The sequence below is a fragment of the Labrus mixtus genome, chromosome 15 (assembly GCF_963584025.1).
Source record: "Labrus mixtus chromosome 15, fLabMix1.1, whole genome shotgun sequence".
Lineage (NCBI taxonomy): Eukaryota > Metazoa > Chordata > Actinopteri > Labriformes > Labridae > Labrus > Labrus mixtus.
This window is the reverse complement of record NC_083626.1, coordinates 3,812,199-3,825,936: the sequence shown is the minus strand read 5'-3', so window position 1 is coordinate 3,825,936 and position 13,738 is coordinate 3,812,199. Positions and strand designations below refer to the sequence as shown.

The window sequence follows — 13,738 nt, the reverse complement described above, 5'->3', positions numbered from 1 at the left end:
GAAAGGAATTGCAAGAGGCAACACACTGGGATGGAATTTGAAGTACGGCACAACAGAGCGTGATAATGAGGCAGAGTGCACAGATGTATGAGGGGAGAAGGAAGACAACATGAAGAGAGAAATCAATTAATGATGTAAGAATGTGAGGGGAAAAAATTGGGACGGATATGAAAAGCATAGATATCCAGATGGCTGAAGTAAAGAGAGTTAGCGAGGAGAGAGAGAGAGAGAGCACAAAGAAGGGCAAAGAGAGAGAGGAGAGAGAAACAGGCATAGAACTGCAGCACATATGGAGCAGACCCTTGCCTCGCTGCAGCATCACGTGTTCATTTTACACATGACTCATCTCACACTCATGTTTGCGGTCCTATTTGTCACATAAAGTGTGTCCATGTTTGTGTGTAGTTCTATAAATGTATGTATGAGAATTTGTGTGTGTGTGCATCTTATGCATGACTGATTCACTGTTTTGTGTATGTGATCAGTTACTGTGAAGAGCTGCTCGATGACATGCTCGATAAATTCCCTTTACACACTTATCAAGCTTTAATGTGTGTGTGTGAGAGTGTGTGTGTGTATGTGAGACAGATAGAGCTTGTGTGGGAGGCTGTGAATATTGGATTACTTTGGAGACAGAAACAATGTGTTAACATGGAGTTTGCATTGTATTGTTTCTGATATGCGACACACTTGAGACCAATTTTCACCTACCAGAAAGGCATGCATGTAGGATGTGTTGTGTTTAAATGTGTGTGTCTGCAAAGTGTGATTTTGTTTTGTCACTTCAGAAAAGTGTGTTCCGTGTGAATTTGGGATTGAATGTTTTTTTTGCTGACAGTCCTGCTCAAAGTGACAGTTTTTTTTTCTCACATCAGCAGAGGAACAGATGCTGATATCATTTTGTTTCTGACTTGCTGAGGGGGCTGATTACAGGCCGTCCTTCAGGCCTTTCATTGTTGAGTTGACTGGTGAGGTGAAAAATTGTCCCATGTGATACCGAGATGTCGGCCATATTTGAATGTAACAATGTAACATGCTTGGTAAGGTACCGTTTCTGTTTGGTGGAGTTATCTGTTCCTGTCATTCAACATCCTCTACATACTGACATGTAGCACAAACGCTGCTGCTGAAAGATATCTCACACCAAAATAACACACAGGAATATAACCTGCAATCACTAATAAATTGATCAACATGTCTTTCCAAAAACAGGGACGTATAAAATATGTAATATTTTGAGACAGGTTACCGTTTGTTTTACCGTTTGGATGCAGGAGAGCTCAACAGTCACTAGACAACAGGCTAAAATGATATGGCTAATAGGTTAGCGTACTTCATAGTCTAAGAAAGCAGTAACAAAGCTCCTTTCTTATTCAGATAGAGTTGTGTTTGTGTTCCCCTTATGAATATACTGTAAGTTGAATATTCATCTGCCATTTGGCTTTGTTTAGGTCCTCACCAACTATTCAAAATAATTGCTACATGGATGGTAACTTTGCAACTAGTGGCTACATTTTTATGATGTTTGATGTAGCTTGTCACTAATTTCAGACAGCCTCAAACATCATGATTCACATTAGGCGACAGTTAAAACAATTTGGTCAAGGCTTAAGAAACCTTTTATGGAAAATTAAAGAATTTATTCGTTATCTCATACGGTCAAAATTGTGTATTGGGCATGTAAGGGGGAAAGCAGTTATGTGTAGCAATAGCTCAGTTTGTAAGGGCATGTGTTGAGAACCAGAGGGTCACCAGTTAAAGTCCTGTTGTGGACCAATTTTTGGCCATTGGGCTGGGAACTGTAGAGATATCAATTCACTTCCCTGTCCACTGGATTGTATGTCTGCATGTGCATCTCTTTTTCTATTTCAGACAGCCAACACAACTCCATGTGACACATGAATTAACATAAAACACATGGAAATCACTTGGACTTATATCTGATTATTGTTTCTAACAAATCTGTGACCATCACGGTTACTTTCTGTCCGCTTTGGCAACAAAAAACTTGAATTTTCATTTCACTTCCTCCTGGGAAAAGATCAGTTACAGTTATATTCTACTGGTGGATACATTTCATCCCCAAAATAGCTTCTTATTTCAGCCTGCAGCTTTCAGTTGCACTCACAGGAAACAGAGTCTGTGCTTGTAATCTTGACCCACTTTGTTAGCAATCAGTTGCTTTCAGAGACACTGTCCATCACAGCTCAACCCTTTAAAAAAAAAAAAAGGGTTATCTCATGTCAGACATGAGTGACGTTATTGTTGTGGACAGGGAACATTTGCAAACTGTCCTTAATTTATTCAAGGACACTCCATCATAGAGATCTGAGGTGACATCGTTTTGAAACTATCTTTTTGTAAATCAACAGAATGTGTGTCCAGAATGTTTTGACTGGGGTGGCGTAACCAGGAAACTAACTGGGTAGCATGAAGTAATGTGCTAACATGCAAATGTTTGAAAATAATTCATTAACCCTTGTTTTATGATACAATTGTTGATTTACCAATACTATTTTACATTTTGAAATAATACACAGCAGCAGCAACATATCAATCTAAAGTTCTTCATGAAAAAAAAATGCATGTCTGTTAGTTATGTATGAAGTAGGAACATCTCAAAAAATATTACAATGAAAAGCCAAAAAGCTGCTGAAATACAAGCATTGACTTAGTGGAGTTTGTATTTGTTTTTTTATATAATAAAGATTGTCATGTAATAGCTTAATTTTGAATTGTAGAAGTCAGAGAGTACATTTTAAGTTGATGAAAATGCACACATCGAAAGCTTACACCTTCATAGAGTCAATACCCGACTCAAGAGTTACACAACAGGAGGTTAGGTTTTGTCTTACTGAAGTAGAAGAAAAAGGCAAATCATTGTCTGACAAAGTCTTGCCACTGTACATTTTCTACTCTTTTTAGTGGGATTTTAAACCATACAGCTCGAAATCTCTGTCCTGGGTTCAGACTGTAGGTTGATTCTTTGACTCAGAGAAGCAGTGATTACATTGTTAGTCACCATCTTTAATCACCTGAAGGTTCACAAACTGTAGCGTGACATCATTCTCAAAATGACCTACGACAAAATGACCCCTAAGATAACGTGGAGTTTGTGAACGAAAACAAAAAAAAAAGACAGAATGTGTTTTGGTCAGTAGGCGGGCTTGGAGTGTGAACTTGAAAAGTGAGATTTCAGAATGGTGTGTTTGTGAATGTGTGAGAGAGTGGGCGAGAGACAGACAGAGGCTCTCTCTCTCTATATATATTTATACGCCCTGTTATCAGGAGGCCATGGCTGCCAGAGCCTCCTAATACTAAATGTGTTTGGGTGGCTGCATCAGGAGATAAGATGGCAATAAGCACAATATCACAGCCCAAGACAGTATTAGTTTTCAGTGCATAGACGCTGTCGCTGGAGCTTATGACTGAACCCCAGAAATAGATGGAACAAAAAGGATACGGCTATCTGAGCAGGAGGAGGGTGAAATCTGTTGAATCAAAGAGAAGTCACTGGGGGATAATATATTATCTACTTATACATGGGTTTTAAAACAGACAGAAACAAAGTTTACATACAGATCTAAGGCAAGACTTTATCAATCCAGAGTGCAAAAAGTCGATGCAACACATAGAACATAGGAAAGGGAAACCATCAGTCATCACAAGAGCTATAAGCTCAGTATTAAGTTAATTTTTCATTTTTTAGTTCAGATACTATAGTTTAAATAGACTTCCATCAAACCAAACATATCTACAACAGATAAAGAATCTTACAGTAATACTTCAAAATTACTTGTAAATGTCCCTGCGATTATTTAATACAGTGTGAACCTCAATTTGTAAATTGTGGTCGCATTAAGGAGAAAAAAAGATACGACATGGCTACCTATGATTGAAGAGACACTGAGACCTCCCAACCTAGAAAGGTGGCTCATCCCCCCCCCTTACATCCAAGTATGATCGCTTTAGATTCTCAAAAATATCCATTAGGCCGCTGCGAAAAGTCAGAACTTGAGGTCCAAACCTCAAGTGATCACAATCCAATGGATGACACAAGAGTGGCTATGTTGACTTTTTATATAACGTCTATGGTCGGGTGTCTTGCCCTATCATATCCATTTGTACTGTTTGGGAAAACTGATCGACCAATCAGAGTGTTGTAAGTGGGGTTATGAATGTAGATGTCCTCCTGGTATGGCATTCCAAACAAAGCAACAAGAGTGATTGAATTAGGCAACGCTTAAATGTTTGATGTAGACCAACTCTTTAAAATTTAGACTTTAATTATGTTAAAAAAAAAAAGACTTTCTAGTGACCTTAATCTTGGTTTAGAAATTACTACTTTAGGACCGATACAGCTCTTGTGTAAATGTAAATCTCCTGTGAGTACCTTTTCAATTGTGTTAATTTTGGCGCCTCCTATGGAGGTCAAACATATCACTCATTGTAAGTATTTGCTCTAGAGAATGTAACCAAAGGCTGCTTCTGCATTATGCTGTATTTCACTTCATCTGATGTCTACCCCATGGCAATGGTTTCAAACATTTATGATTGTAGAACAGAAATAGTCAATCTTGTCCCTAATGGTCTTGTTTGCTTCAGTTGGTCATAAAGAAGCATTACTATTCATTTCCATCTCTTTCCTAGCTATCCATTAAGTCCTCACAGGAGCTTTAAATAATGAAAAAGAACAACAAAAATTTAAAAAAAAATCTTGTTCAGGGCTTACAAAGCAGAGAAAGTGACGAAAATGGGCCAGAACACAGATCTATTTGACAAATGCAAAAACTTCCACAATATTTCAGCCAAGAATCTGCAGCATGAAAAGTTGCTTTCTTAGCTGAAATCACAGTCGGGTTGAATCTTGCCACACCACCTAAATCCCTTCAAATGAAGGATCAAAAATCCAGATTACCAAGGCATCATGGTTTTGGCTGTCAGTCACAGAGGGCTGCATCCCCTTCCAGGGCTCAGTGGGGATTTGTAACAGACACTTGTCTAGTCGGCCCTGACCTCATGTAATGACCAAAGTGCAGAGTGGCAGTAACTACCTTAACAAGCCCTGCATGGCTTGGAAGTGTTAAAAGGATGTGGTATTCACACTTTGCACAGTATTGGTCCTGTGGCTGCCACAGTGTCAACACGTGCTTTTACAGACTTACACACTGTTCATCTGGTCTCATCCGTCATTTATATGTGAAACTGGTTTTCTTAGTTCCTGATTTTCTTTTCAGAAGATGCTACTCAGTACCAATACAACTGCCTCCATTTCAAATCTCTGCAATAAAGAGCTTCTGATTAGCCCTTCAAGGCTCGGCAAGGTCCATTTAAAACTTAATCATCATTCATGTGCCTTAATAACCCCTCAAACTACATAGTTAGGATTATATCGCACCATCAGACGCCATTTATTAACTGATCTATCGGCTCCAGTAGACATTATATAACTTTAATGTGTCTGAAATATTCTAAGATATGCTTTTGACTTGATATAATGTCTTTTAAACAGTTACATCTTTTCCTGGTATGAAAGTATTTGAATTTCACATTTGATAAATGAACAATATCACGCTGGAAAAAATCTTAACAAACTTTAAATCTTCGTAATGACCACTGATTGAGTAGTTTATTGGTATTCATCAAGTGAAATCATATGTTTCCTAGACGTCCTAATGACTTTTTTCTTGTCCTTCACATCTAAATGTCTTTAGACTTTTTAATCACCATTTCAATGCTAACCAAACTCATTGCACTATAAGCAATGCACAATATACTATCATTGTTGAATATTCAGCTGTTATACCTGCATCATTTATCAGTGAAGTTAGGTTTTTTTCTCTCTTATATCAGCAATTGCAGAGTAGGTCTACTAATGAAACAGCAACAAGATGTTTAAAGGATAACAGAAATGTTTTTCTCTCTATGCTAATCAGTCTCTGTTGGGACTACAATGAAGAGTGTTATGTACTACAAAGTTAAAATACAGAAAAAAAAATATACAAGGGGATATTTTAGATTTTTGGAAGGCAGTGCCTGCATAACACGGTTTGACGAGACTTTTAAATGTATTTTTATTCCTCAGACAGTGCAGAGATTTGCATTAAACTGCTTTAAATTAGTTATTTTGTTGTTTGTATGAATTCCAACTCTCCCTGAAGGAGTTTAACAACTTCTTGTTCAACATGGAACTTTTCAGCATCGTGTTATCAAACTACAGGTTGAGAGGTTCTCTCACCCCGCCAGGAAATCCTTTCTGGGTTGAAGCTCTGATGTTCACTAATTGATCAGCTGTGACCTGACGCACTGTGAACATCTGCAGGGTCAACAAGTGAACTGCACAGCTCCTCTGTCTCCTGCCAGAAACCGACTCGACAGGAGACAATTAATAAGCCATGTCTGGTCAGAATGAACTGTCCAGGAGCAGAGATGGAAACTGACACAGAAGCCTGCTCTGAGATTCAATTGCATACAAGTCCCTCATTCTCACTTTAGATTGTTTTTACCACCGGGCATTTTTCTGGCCAACAGGCTTAATCCATGCAAACCTTGGATTGGAGAAACAGATAAAATAAGCCTGATTTTGTAATAAAGAGACATGCTGTTTTGCAGGAACAGTAGAGTAATGATTCTTGAGCATTGTACATTATGTGCACCATGACCCATAGGAGAAACTGTTGTTTTCATTTTTGATTGCATTAGTTGTTTAGGTCAGGTTAAATACCTGCCAGATGGCACTCTTTATCTGAATAACGACCACTCTCATACATTCAGTAACACTTACATTAAACATGCAAAAATAAACATCCAGATCACAGTAGAGTGCATGTACAAGCATAAGATAGGAGTTGGGAGTTTGTATCATTGAGATCTGCAGGATGTGTTTGTGTCTGTGGAAGTTCTAATCATGGTGGCAAGCTCATTGGCTAATAACTGAACATGAAAATGATAACTGTGTCAGTGCCAAGACTCTTTAGCTGTTTCCACATATGCACTCCTTAAAATATCTAGATCATTTCAGGAGGACTGCTATGGAGATTCTCCTGACCTGGCTGTTCACATATGCGTATATATTGATAATATTTGCCTTTATATCAATGCTACGTGTAGTTCAACGGAATCTTCACTTGTTAACTATGTTTGGTTATCGTTTAACATCATTTTCACAAAATGCACTTATTTCATTCTGCATGCTGACACTGCTATACTACGTTTCATTTTTGTAATTTTCTTAGAAGACCCATGTTAATCATTGGTGGCCCATGTTCTCTTTTGATTTTTTTGTTTCTGTTAAACCCATGGTCTATTTTTTTTTACAGTCGATGCTGTTGAACTGTATTCCTCTATTTTTCTGTCCCACTGTGATGATGCCTGTGGGTTTAACGGGGCCCTGCACTTGTTCTTTGTTTATTCCTGTTGGGGAACACATTTTCCTCCAACTCTCATTTGTTTGTCAGAAGATATTCTGCTGTGCTCTGCCATTTTTACTCTGCTGCGCTATAGAAGGTCACACCATGTTTCCTCATTATGTTGTCACCACCAGACAGGAAATGTTACCTGTATCGATGCTATGGCTGCAAATGGTGTGTGTGTGCAAGTTTGAAAAAAAAATAAGAAGTGCAGATAAAGAATGGGGCACCTGTAAATCAAAATACTTTAGCATGCAATTTGAGTGTGTGTGTTTTTCTCCTGTATAAGGTGATAGAATGATAAAATGATAAATAGTCGTTTTCTTTCTCAATACGTCTCCATCTTTAATATTTGTTTGATATGTAGCATTAAACTGATTTACTGCTCGCTCCTTTATCCTTCTATTTTTTTTTATTCAGGGAAAAAAGAAGTTTCTCTTCCTTGCAGCCTAAACAAAAAGTATAAAACTCAGAACTGTAAAGAAGGTCTGTGATGTGTTTGTGTCTACAGACACAAACACATCCTGCAGTTTGTGTCCAGTGCCTGCTCCACTTTTCAGAAAATGTGTGCTCAAACAGGGCGTTTGGAGATTTTCCCTTCATGACATCACAAGGGGGAGTAACCCCTCCCCCAGGTGGGTGACACTCCCACAGCTAGGTGTTTGTTCTGCCCTCTGAGTCTGCCTTCTCACTGTAAACAATAGGGCATGGAGCAAGAAAGCCCGAGCCACCCTTCCAGAGAGGGGGCGTGGTCAGAAACAGCTCATTTACATATTTAAAGGTACAGACACAGAAACATCCTGTTCTGAGCAGGGCTGAAATAGAGGGGTTTATAGACATGATCAAATACAGGATCAGAGTGGATTTAGAACAAGAAACTTCACAGATAATATGTGACCTTTAAATAGTCCTTCTCACCCATCAAAACCCACAAGAAAAGAGGGTGACATCTACCAGAATTTTAAGCTTTTCATAGGTATTTAATGTCATATCTTAAATTTCTCAAATTCATAATAAGCATTTTATTTGTTTGCTGACAAAAGAGGGTGGAGTTTCATCGAAATGTTCTGCACAGATCTACTCATGTTGTGATAAGACTCAGTGGAGACACTGAAATAGGATGTTTATTCTTATCAGCATGAAATTAGTAAAAAATTGGATTTTGAATTTAGGTCGCATGGTTGATGTTCAAAGGTTTCCCAGCAGTTTTCTAGCAGTTCAAAAAGAGCTGCCGCTTCTCTGTCTGTTATCTCGCAGACTTGTCTGATTTTGTACATGAATCCAATAATGAATAAATCCTGTTTCAGCATGTGCATAAAAAAATGCTCTGACAAATTGGAATAATGTAGCAAAAAGGAAAAAAAAGGAGTGTTAGATCAACAACTGCTGTTTTTTTAAATAATCAAAAAAGTAAACGCTGAAAAAAGAAGAGATTGAGGAAGATGAAAATCAGAAGTGTAAAAAGAAAGGAAGATTTTGGAGAGGTAATGTGTCAGTTTGGAGTCAGTCCATTGCAAAGTTTATTCACTGTCATAAAAAGACAAAGAGGTTTTGGTCTCGGAGCTGAAGCAGTACATTAGGTCTATTTTTCTTTTCCTGCATGCAGCTTGTACTTGTCATACATATTTCACAGCTTGCAGAAGGCGAGAAAAAACAATTGTCTTTTCTTTAATACTCTGTCAACGGCTGATTTACTCACCAGGAGACAACTTGTATTCAGTGGTCCTCAAACATGGGGGCGCTGGTGGCCTTGTGGTTATTTTGTTTCCCCCGTGTACAGAAAGCGGGCAGTGCTGGTTTGAATCCGACCTGTGGCTCCTCATGCCGCATATCATTCCCCACTCTGTCTAATTTACGATTTAGCCCAAACTCTGTTTAACATCCCTTCCTAGTTTTGGTTCAGTTGTTTGTCAAACTTGAATTCAATTCAATTTCACAAATTCATTGTCTCTCAGCGGAAGCTTTGGTGCAGCAATAATACAAATAATACTTTTAAGAAAGAAAAAGCCCTATCAACAATATATAAAGACTTTCAACACAAGTGATAAGACACTTTTTATAGAAAGAACAACAAAGTCAACCGTCTTTAACAACTAGTCCGACAATGTGAATGTGAACTAATGGACTGTAGTTCATGGTTCTTAATTAGGAAGCCTCCTGAGCCAAGGGGCCCTTTACCTCCACCCAGAGGGCAGAGGATTGAACTCCTGCAGTCAGGGGTAGGACTAGTCAGCAACTCTAACAGACTGAGCCAGCACACCTGTGTTATCTCAGACTAGGTGCTCACCAATCTACAGCTTTGTCTCCCTAGAATGGATTCAACAAAAGATCTCAAACTGTGGGGTTGATTGTGGGTACTCTCCTGGCCCTACATACTTTTTGCGAAGGGCTGATTGTAAATGTAGTTTTTGGTAAATCCTCACGCTAAAACAGCGATAATCTGTTAAGTTTAGGATTCTGAAAAAGCCATTATATTAAAAACACTACCAACAACTTGTGTCTCAATTCTAGTAATTACGCCAACAAAGATTTATCTACACAGACTTTAACTAGAACAGAGCTTGTAGTATTTCTTATCATAAAGTTTTGGTTCTCCATCGCTGCTATTAGCTGAATTTCAGGGAGTTTTCAGCTATAAAAACATCTCTTTTCTGTCTGAGTGAAGGCCACGAACAAAGCAAATTTAATCAAGACTACTAGACACAAATTTAGTATATTTGTCTAGTAAGTTGAGCTCATGTCTGTAAACGATGCAGCTCCACTTCCCTATAGTTCCTATACCTTCATGCTTGGGACGACCCAGCTGAGTGGCTGCCTGCTCGTCTCTGATGCAGTGTGACAGTCTGCTATGACAGTTAATGAGCAGAATAAAGAGAGGAGGGTGGAGGGAGGCGTGATGGAGGGATGAGAGGAAGAGACGGAGGTAAATCCAGCAGGACATATTGTGGCTCAGCAGTTCTGTTGTTTTGTGGCTCTGCCAAGGACAGGCTGCGTCGTCACACAGCAACCTCATAACTCCAGTCTGGCCCCTTATTGATTTAATTCTGCCTGAATTGAGAAGTGAGTCCTCTGTGTACTCCCTGAGTTTCATGACCTTCAGAGCCCCCACAGTCCAATTAAAACCCTCGGATTTGGTTTCAGACATGATTGATGCATTAAACCCAACACACGATCGATGTTCGGCCTTTGACCAACAAGTGTGATCAGAACTGAAATTAGCCGAATGCTAATTTGTGCACGACAGCTGTGGTCCTTTGGCTAATAATGTGATCACATCAAAGTGGCAGTAAATACTTCACAACTAAAACCTAATGGCACCATTTCAGTCTGGCACAAGTTCTTCCCATCTGTTTCTGTTAAACAAGTTTTTTTTTTTCATCCATCAGCCTGTTGGGACTGTGCTGCAGACAGTTAGGACATTTACTCCACAAAAACTCTTCATTCAAATCATCTAGAACAACAGAAAAAATGTTCCCTTCAGCTGGGAACACACTACACGATTGAATCCCAATTCCCCCATCTGACAATCTAAAGCAAAGTCCAGATGTTTTAATTGGTTCTAAGGATGATCTTGTCAGACTTTGCTTCGGCTTAAGGTGTGTTAAGATTCATCCGATCCGCTCAGAAGGATGTCAGCGCCCCCCTGACTTCAAATCGTGATTATTAAAAATGTTTTTTAATCACGATCCAACCTCCTGTTGTGTGTAGAAGCCCCAAAGGACACCTAGGCCGAGCACGCACTGCGATGATTGTCACATGAATGGAATGGTAGCCAATTGGAAAGCCAGCTGACTGAAAAAGGATCACAACAGCCGACGCATATGACATTTTACTGACATTTTACTCTCCTCCAGCATGCACTGTCACATGTAAAGCCCATGCATACGTGGACTACACATCTTCATTCATAGTTTTCCCTTCTTCTTTGGGAATCTTCAGTAAAAAGTAGTCCACAAAACGGTTGAAAATTATTTCTGCCTGCCATGCATCATGATTGTTTACTCTTGAGTCGCGTTTGATTGGAAGAGATTTAGCAAGATTTCCAGTTTTGAGAGTCTGGACTCTGCTTGATTTAGAATGGAATATGTCAGTACTGTATGTGGTGAGTCGTTAAGGTCATATCGTTGCTTTCCGCACACTAAAGGAAGAAAACAGCTAAATCTATGATTATTTGTCATTAGGTGTGAGGATCGCTCACATTTTTAACTTCTGTTAAGGTTTGAAACAGTTTAAGGGTGGTCCAGGCTTTACTGGTTTTCTGTCTAGACCCTTATCCCTTACTAGTAACATGTCCTTGTTACGTTAGTACTCACTTTGTTACTACATCAGTTTTAAACATGACATCACTCAGTTAGTAATCGAGGGCATTGAAGCTCAGAGAGCAACAGCATGAAAGAAGAACAGTTATAGCCACAGTGAGGATAAAAGCCCTGAAGGCCACATCATAGTAAAGATGCATTATGAGGAACTCCACATGAGATATAAAGATAAGGATGATGATGGTGGAGAGAGGATTTTTGCCAACAGCGTCTTCTCTTTTTTTTTGCCTCTTTTGCAGCAATCTATGTCAGGAAACAGAAAGTGTTGAGTGAGGTAGTCTCTATTTATATCCTTCTGTCCCATTTACTGCCCATTCTGTGTTTGAGCAGCACAAATTAATCTTTTTATTACACACGCAGCATGAAATAGACTGCTGCTGCTGCTAGTGGGGGGAATGATGACTGGTTTGGGGAAATAATATTTAATATTGGAAGGGGATAATTAGACAAAGGTTTACTTTGTCAGATGTGACAGAAAAAGTAAAACGCATCTCCAAAAAGTGTAACATGTTCCTTACAGGGAATTACCAAATGCATTCAAGGGGAAGACAATGTTAGTCTGACCGTAATGATAGCGGGATGGAGGATGCAGTTACCATAGAAACAGCTAATTATCTCAGCATCCAGATTGCTATAGAAATAAACAGACTCAACTCAGAAATTGTTCTAAATTAAATACATTAATGATGATTGATTATTACATTATTGTTTGTTATGGATATGACAACAACAATGAATCAGTAGTCACCTACTGATGTGCTCACAATGAGGAACAGTTGAAACACTTTTACCTGTATTAACAGTTGTTTGACAAAGATGCTGCCTGCAACAAGTCTACCTGAAAACAGGAAGTGACCAGTTTCCTCTGATTCATTTATCATCACAATCATCAGGCAAAGCTCCTTAATAGGAAATCAATACTTTCCTTTTTTTTTGCCATACATTTTAAGTTAAAGATATCATTGGTCGCTTAGAGTTTGTGATAGTATAATTGTCAGCGGTGGAGTAAAGTCAGGGGATTGCGCAAAGGTCCTGCAGGATACAAAGCGCCTCTAATATTAGAAACACGGGACGTTGGTTATATTTAGTAGACTGCAATCCCAAGGCTCACACAGTCAGTGATCAGTGGTCAGTGATCGCCGGAGGGAGAGACTGTTCTCTCAGAGGACCAGTGGAGGATTTACTTCCCACTGCACTTGACTGCCCTAGAATACACTGTGTGAACGAATGTAGGTTTCTGTTTGCAACAATGTACATAAAAAAGCAGTTGAACCCCTGTTTTGTCGCTGGCTCTAATCCTATGACATTTGCCTTATTTACATGAACAAAATTCAATGTGAGAGCTGCTGTCCAGAGCAAAGAGTAAATAATTAATAATAATTTAACTTCTCTCTTCATATGTGATTCTCTATTTCTGTAGTGATTTAGAAATAAAATAATTCTAATTTTACTTGTGGGATTTCCTAAATACATCTGATATAAAAACTACAGGAAGGAGCCAAGCGATGGAAATGTAATTGCCCATAACTACTTAACACTAATTGTTGTGCATCCAACAAATAACAAAATGAATGGAAACTGCCCATTCAATTATTTTCTGTGAATTATTTTTCCATTTTCATTCATGAATCATATTGTAATATTCTTGATTTTGAATGCTTTCACCAACTATGAGGACCTTTTTATGTACTCTCTCGGCCTCCTCTTGACTTTCTTGGGAAGTCACATATAAAAATGGAAACTTGCAGATGTTTTGTTGATATTCACTTTCACTGCCCTGTGCCTTTTAGTGATTTGAAAGAGCTGCAGAGATAATCAGTGATTATAAGTTGAAATTGTCATCTTAAATGTCCGACAAATCAACTCTTAAAGGCAGATTTAAGCCACATTAATCTTCTTTTTCCCCCTGAGATGTATTTTCTCTTTCTCTTTCTCTAACCTGCTAATCTGAGTACATTTTGACTCCAGTCTGTCTCCCGCTGCCTCAGGTGTGTCTGATTGTGGAAGGTG

General features: G+C 38.8%; 1 protein-coding gene and 1 long non-coding RNA gene across 2 annotated transcripts in view; one reads left to right on the top strand and one right to left on the bottom strand.

Moving 5' to 3' along the window:
- The window catches only part of LOC132989517 (uncharacterized), a 216,555-nt gene extending 206,961 nt beyond the window's left edge, over window positions 1–9,594 (bottom strand). Inside the window, exon 1 of the long non-coding RNA XR_009675921.1 lies at window positions 9,326–9,594. This is a non-coding gene — a long non-coding RNA (uncharacterized LOC132989517). The remainder of the gene's footprint in view (window positions 1–9,325) is intronic.
- bsna (bassoon presynaptic cytomatrix protein a) overlaps window positions 1–13,738 on the top strand; it is a 153,745-nt gene that overhangs the window by 5,426 nt on the left and 134,581 nt on the right. The window lies entirely within an intron of this gene.